Raw genomic sequence first — 7,203 nt, forward strand, 5'->3', positions numbered from 1 at the left:
AGGCAATGATTAGAGCCAAAAGTGGCAAAAACACTTTACTTGTCTCAGACGTATTTCCTCCCTGTTGCTCAACAACTTCTCTTTTCAATGAACATTTCATTTAAGGATTACAGATGTGAGTGCCGCAACCCACCTACAACCTTGGGATAGAGTCCCACCAGAACTTTCTGTGCTGTCTCTTTCCTGCTTTAGCACCCTCTCAGCTTTCCAAATGGCCTCACAGAGTTACACAAAATACTAAAAGATGAATGGACTGCCAACTTTCCTTTTAAAAACGGCATGGCAACCTATGTCGAGACTACATTTTTCCAAATGAATCTCTTTTATTCTTTCCATCATTCACCTCTGACCCTGGCACTCAGAAACCCCTCCTGTACGGTATATATATACTGAATTAACACAGTGGAAACCTGCAGGAAAGAGCAGAAAAACAGGAAAAGGTGACAAAAGAGGGAAAAGACTTAGGACAGACGTGATGATGAGGAGCCTGCCGTTCCATGTGATCGGTTTAACAGCTGCTTCCTACCTGTCTGAAGGGTGTGGCTGAGCATTATGTAACTGATCCGACATCCATACAAAAGCACATTTTTACAGTCTCGTCTGACTTTAGTGCTTCTATTTGCCTCAGATGCTGCAGAGAGGACATCATGTAACAGGATTTAATTTAGGGCTGTGTATTGGCAAGAATCTGGTGATATATTGCGATATATTGCGATACTGCAAGCAAGGCATTATATTGTTTTTTTCAAAACTGGCATAGTATAAAGAACACACCAGAAATTCCCCATTTTAGAATAGAAAAAAATAACACATTTATACTGCATGCAAAAAACTGCGTGGTTTTTGCCCCAAACTGTATGTGATTATCATAAAGTGGGCATGTCTGTAAAGGGGAGACTCGTGGGTACCCATAGAACCCATTTTCATTCACATATCTTGAGGTCAGAGGTCAAGGGACCCCTTTGAAAATGGCCATGCCAGTTTTTCCTCGCCAAAATTTAGCCTAAATTTGGAGCGTTATTTAAGCACCTTCACAACAAGCTAGTGTGACATCGTTGGTACCAATGGGTTCATTAAGTTCTTTCTAGTTTCAAATACAAGTATCATTACTCTAGCTTTAAAACTAAGCCAGCTACAACCTCTAAAATATCGAATAGTGGCCGGGCCCTTAAGAGGGTTAATTAAATATGCGATACAGTATCGCACAACATAATATCGCGATACTCATGTGTATTGATATTTTCTTACACCCCTAATTTAATTGAAGCAAAAGTTCAGCCAGAGCTTCAAAGGCATCCTTTGACTATCAGAAGGAATTAAATCTTGTGTTTTTATAGTTTTATCTCTTCAGTTTTTCCTGACCAGATCCACCTCAACAGACGGCAGAAAGCTCTGCTGTTGCTCTTGGATTTGCACTCAAAGGGCCGCCTTTGTATACCTTGCTAACTAATCTATGATATGTTTTGGCTGCCTCAACCGAGGGTGAGCCAAAACAAAGCTTATCCTCCACTGTCACCGGCCCCCCAATTACCCCTGCCATGTAGTATCACAGCTCCGACACAGATACCGTAAGTGTGAGATTACCTGAAAAAGGCTGCTGGTCTCTTTGAGTTTGTGCAAAAAGAAAGAGTTCGCTTTACCAAAAGCATGATAAAAATCCCTTCATCGTGGGCTGGACAGGCCCCGAGGGACCAGTGGGAGAGAGGGATACAGAGGATTCAGAGCGTAGGAGACAACAGGGAGGGAAGGGTCTTGGCTTCACGCCCGGACGGTGGCAGCTTGCCACGGTTTCATGTTTTCGCTGCTGCTCTCGTCAATGTGAAACAGCAGACGGCCCACCTGTGCAGAGTGATTGTTCATGTGGGGTAGATTTTGAGTTTTAGTTTAGGCCGTCGGGGTAGCAAGGAGGTCCTGGGGTTCTGCAACGTTATCCTCCTCACATTTAAAATATTAAAATGCAGGTCCATCTGGCTGCGTTCAGGGACAGCCACAGGGAGGATGTTATGAGCAGGAGCAGGGAGAGGCTCTTCTGTGATTAAACTCCCGCATCTGCTTCTCACCGACTCTTCACACAAGTTGTATGTTAAAAAAGAGGAGTGTGCTGGAGGTCTTTTGAGGTGTGACAGCATCTGCAGGTTCAAAACCATCAGGGACAGTGGAAGGATGTGGACACAGATGACATTGTCTTTGGGATGAGGAGGACAATGCTCATGAAGTCCCTGACGCCTTTTACTAATACGCAGGATCTGATGTAACTGTACTGTTAAGCCACACTGAGTCCTTATGCAAGAGCCAGGCTTGTGACGGCACATGTGTGAGTTATGTTATTAAGAGGGCACCTCCCATCAGATGTTTTTGGACGGAGCAATGGTTATTGGAAAAATCATAACTGCAATGTAAATTTCGTATGATTAGCTAGTCCCCAATAAGCGTTCAGAAATGTTTAATTAGCAGGAGGCGCCTCATTAATTCATTCTGCCCGGTTAACTGAATGGGAAACAAAACAGTGATTCCCTGGCAGTCTGACACCCACCTGACCGGGGCTGAAGTTAAGCTAACATGGGTGAGATCCAGAGTCCAGAGAGATCTGTACAGCTGCTTTACAGCGTCAGACTGACACCTGACCTCAAAGAACTGAGTGTTGTGTGTGTTGTAGCAAAGGTTGCACAGTTTATTTAAAGGGAAAAACTGTTTTCTCTATCAGCTTCTTACTATGAGAGATGGGATCCTACATCAACACAATATTCTGCCAAATATAGATCAGTTTTGCTTATTTCTGTTGAGACAATTGTGAGCTCACTTTAAGTGGTAGGACTCATTCAGAAAAAAAGGTGATCTCATGTAGCCTATGCACCAATCAGGATTCAGCAATATTTGAATCAAAATCTGATGACAGTTGGTGTGTCGTTTGCTCATGTTGCCAAGCAACTGTCAGTCAAATCTGATCAATAGATCGACCTTTGTGTGTAAAGACTGTTGACGAATAAACAACACGAAAATGCAAAATACTCGCCTGGGAATATTATATGTCTAGGGCTTTTATTGTGAAAGGGAAGAACAGAAGGAGAACAGAAGATTGAAAGGAGAGATAAAGTTTGCTGTCCTGGTTCGGATGAGGTAGCCTCAGTGTTGTTGTTTCATAAGAAACTGTATAGACGCAACTCGTTACTCGTGATTGGTTGATGCCTTTATTCGCAGTGTGAAAGCTCCGAAAAATCTACCTTGCTCGGAAAAAACATATTTTGCTTTTTCGCCACTTAATATTCTTGTTCTTTGTAAAAACAGTTATATTGACATGCTAAATAATCACATGAAAAAAATACTGCCGTTGTGTAAAAGCACGGTCACACATGCAGGAAATTAACATTCACCACCCGTTGGTTCACTTCCATTCTATGCGAGCGAAGGGGTGAAAAAACAGTCGCTTCCGGTGGCGAAACAAATTTGCATCTTAGCATTCGAGATGCAGTTCAACTTTGGTGAACTTTCAGACAAATGTCGCTTCAACGGCGATGGTCACTCCCTCGACTGCATTCACGCTTGTGTGACCGTGCCTTTAAGGCCTTAAGACTGCATTCATGCCATATCGGACTTCATATTATGAGTTCATAGAGTTCATAGTTATGAGTTTCTGACTTGTAAATAGCTTTCACGTCAACATCCAAGTTGTCATTACGATAATACGCAAGTGCCTGAAAACAAAACAAAGCTAGACGCCTCACATTCAGCCAAAGACTGTCGTTCAATCTAAGTAAATTTAATGGATATGGCGTTATATTTTTCAATGCACAGTATTTTAATCATCACACAACCAACTCTGTAATCGTACAACTGTCTTCATGAAGTCGTTGACATGTGAATCTTTCCCATTTCCATCCATCCCGTAGGACCATGAATGCAGCATAACTCTGGATAAATAATACCTCTGGATGTTTTTATCCCCCCAAACTCTAAAAACTTGAATTATTGCATATTAGTCATGAATATGTGAGGATAGAGAGATATATTTAAAATCTGAAAGCATCTCAACTCTGAAAATTGAACCCTTGAGTGCGTTATATATTTTTGCAACAACGCCAAACTTGAAATCAAACCACTATTTGGACATGTGAAGTCGCTGCTTTATGTTTGTGAGTCTGGCCTACCAGGGAGGAAAGTGACAAAGAGATCCTCAAGTGACCTCTACACTCCCTCTCTCTTCCAGCACGGCTGCTTCGGTCACTTCGCTGAAGCTTTCGGACATCTGGTGGATGGGTTGAGTCCGTGGAACGTTCACAGCCCCAGTATGTAAGTTTCTATTTAGGGAATAACTGTAGATGATGGAAATATTGTTTTATGATGTGAGACAAAGTCTCGCTCCCCTCAGTAAAAGAGGAAATGGTCCGAAGGAAAAGAAAGACACAGCAAAGAATTGATATTCCTTTATTGGAAAAGCAGTTATGAAAGACATTACATAAAGAGCAGTTATTTCCATATTGGACACCTCCGATGCTCAATCACTTTATTTGCTGAGCTAGTTTTATAAAAAATGTCTTTCATCGGTCGTCCTGAGAAGCTAAAACAATCGTTCTTGTGCAGCGTTTCTCAACCTTTTTAGCTTTAGGCCCTAATGAAGCAATGTCTCCTTGTGTGCTCAATAGAGTGCTACAGGAATGAGTCCTAAAACACGGAAATGAGTTAGCATTTTAACACTTCCGGTTCCTTTGTCTGAATGTCAATGGGTCCTTTGAACGGGTTAGATGCCTGAAATATGGTCTGTGATTAACACAAACTGAAGAGATTTTGTTCTACGACATTAAATACATCAATAAATATCCCACTCGTGAATTTTTAAGCCTTTACGTGTCTTAAAAAAGGTGGTTGCTAACAAGTGGCTAAATGAGACTACTAAACGTCATCATGCTGAACACTAGTGGTTAGTGGTGGGGATGTGAAGTCATGCAACTGTGGTGTAGTTTGTTTATAGCTTAATTAGGGATGCACCGATACCACTTTTTTCAGACCGAGTACAAGTACTTATATTTGAGTACTTGCCGATACCGAGTTCCGATACGAGTACTTCTCTGTGCCAAAAGAACCTCGTTAACAGCCAGCTGGAGGGTGTGAGCGACACACGGCAGGCTGCGGAGTCTCGCATACGAGGCAGTGCGCCGCGACCTGCTCTATGTCAGCTTGGAAAGGCTCGGGGCAAAGTTGCTTCCTGGTGCCGTGGCCAAAGTGTCACCGGGGCGGAATGTCCTTAGTGCGCCCCAGCCGCGTCGTGCCTCCGGGGCGGGGCTCGGACCACGTAAAAGGCGCCAGGGGTCTGTGGCGATTGTCTGCAACCCACCCAACCCGTCTTGAAACACGGACCAAGGAGTCTAACGCACACGCGAGTCAGAGGTTGCAAGCAAAACCCCATGGCACAATGAAAGTGAGGGCCAGTGCGTGCCGGCTGAGGTGGGATCCCGGCCCCGCGGGGTCGGGCGAGTGGTATCGGTGCCGTTGTATCGGAGCCGTTTTGCGAGTACGAGTACATGAGCACAGTATCAGACCCGATACTGGTATTGGTATCGGTGCATTCCTAAGCCTAATGTTAGCTTTTGACTTCTGGCAATTGCATTTACGCTTAAAAAAATTGGGGTTCATATTATGAAGATTATCTTCTTGAACAAAACGTGTAAGTATCATAAACGTTTATTTACCACAGAGTTTATTTTCTGCAATAATCCTTAACCCGATGGAAAAATCCCGTTGGCTTTTTGTCGAGGGGAACCGTGGCGATGCTAACTTCCGGGTGGGCCTACACAAACACGTCACCCCAACAGCACTCTGTTGACTCTTCATTCCTGAGGCTAACACCTCCTAAAGGTGGTGACAACTGTTTTCTCTGTTAGTCCTGTGAGTCTAATTTTGCCTGCAACAGATGGTTTCATTTGGCACTCTCCATCACACAACCGGTCCAAGGTGTGTGTGTGCGTGTGTGTGAGTGACTGATCTGAATACAATAAAGAGTTCATATGTAGGCGGCCGTGTGACTTCATATACTGACATCTGTTTGGTATCCAGGCAACCATACTGTTTCCCCGGGCGCGGCCCAGTACAGAATGTTACAAAGACGTTCCCACAGTGATATTGAAAGTGACCAAATGTGAGAGGAAATGGCGGCTCGTATTTAGATTTTATATGACCGAAATGATGACATAGCGTGCAACTGTGTGTGCGAGCAAAGCTACCGTAACTGTAGTACAGTTACATTTTTAAACAGTGATGTAAGACTGAAAGCGTGCAGCAGGGTGAAGCCATTCTTCCTGCTGTCAATCATTATGTTTGGATGTGAAGTGAGAATCAGTGAGCTTAGTGTTGCCTCAGTGTACTAACTAAACACCCTTCAGTCTATTTCAAGCACACAGTTATTCTTCCTTTAGGTTTCTGAACACTGTCAAAGGATCACTTTCAACCTCAAACAAAATAAGCTAATCCCGTTTTAAAGACCTGTCACTGTTGTATGCTACTGGTTTTACCCTCTCTGCAGCGCTTGAGGCACTTACAGGTGGAAAACAAGCAGTAGTCTGAGGTCTGCTGTCCAGCTGCTGTCTATGAGAGCTGGCTGTCAATCACTCGCAAACTCCGACCAAACGGTCAAACTAGGCAGCGCTGATCAAATATGAATCAATATAATGTTACGTTAATGCCTATTTCTCGTTTGTGAATCAGGTGAAGGAACGCCAAGTTCTGGTCATATGACCGGAGCACAGCCAATAGGAACGCTCTCTCAATGAAATGACCTGTGATTGGCGAAGTCTCCTGTCACGGGATAGATTTTCTAAAGCCTGAAAACAGAGCCATGAGGGGGTGTAGATATCTAGTTATCTCTCAGAACACTTGAATTACAAAATGCAGAAAGGTTATTATGGAATTTTTGCCCAATCATGCCAAAAATATTCTGCCTACTGCCACTTTAACTACTGTATTACTGTCTCAGATCATTATGTGTTATTTCCCCTATAATTCATAACAAAGAAACGCAGTTGTTCCATCAAAACGTCAGAGGAAATCATCAAGAAATCACGGGACCTATAAAATAAAGCGTGACCGAGACAAGCATCACGCTTATGCACCGTTCACACCTGACTAAAAGATTAAGAAACACCTCGTGTAACTTTAAAAGCATTCCCACATGCAGTGCAGATTGTATCACTGAGTGCTTTTCTGCCTCATAAA

At 43.3% G+C, this 7,203-nt stretch overlaps 1 long non-coding RNA gene across 2 annotated transcripts in view; it reads left to right on the forward strand.

Annotated features, from left to right (window-relative positions):
• Positions 1–4,201: 4,201 nt before the first annotated feature.
• The window catches only part of LOC119504088, a 46,369-nt gene continuing 43,367 nt past the window's right edge, over positions 4,202–7,203 (forward strand). For both annotated transcript variants that reach the window (XR_005210511.1, XR_005210510.1), the window contains exon 1: positions 4,202–4,287. This is a non-coding gene — a long non-coding RNA (uncharacterized LOC119504088). The remainder of the gene's footprint in view (positions 4,288–7,203) is intronic.

The sequence above is a fragment of the Sebastes umbrosus genome, chromosome 16 (assembly GCF_015220745.1).
Source record: "Sebastes umbrosus isolate fSebUmb1 chromosome 16, fSebUmb1.pri, whole genome shotgun sequence".
Classification (NCBI taxonomy): Eukaryota; Metazoa; Chordata; class Actinopteri; order Perciformes; family Sebastidae; genus Sebastes; species Sebastes umbrosus.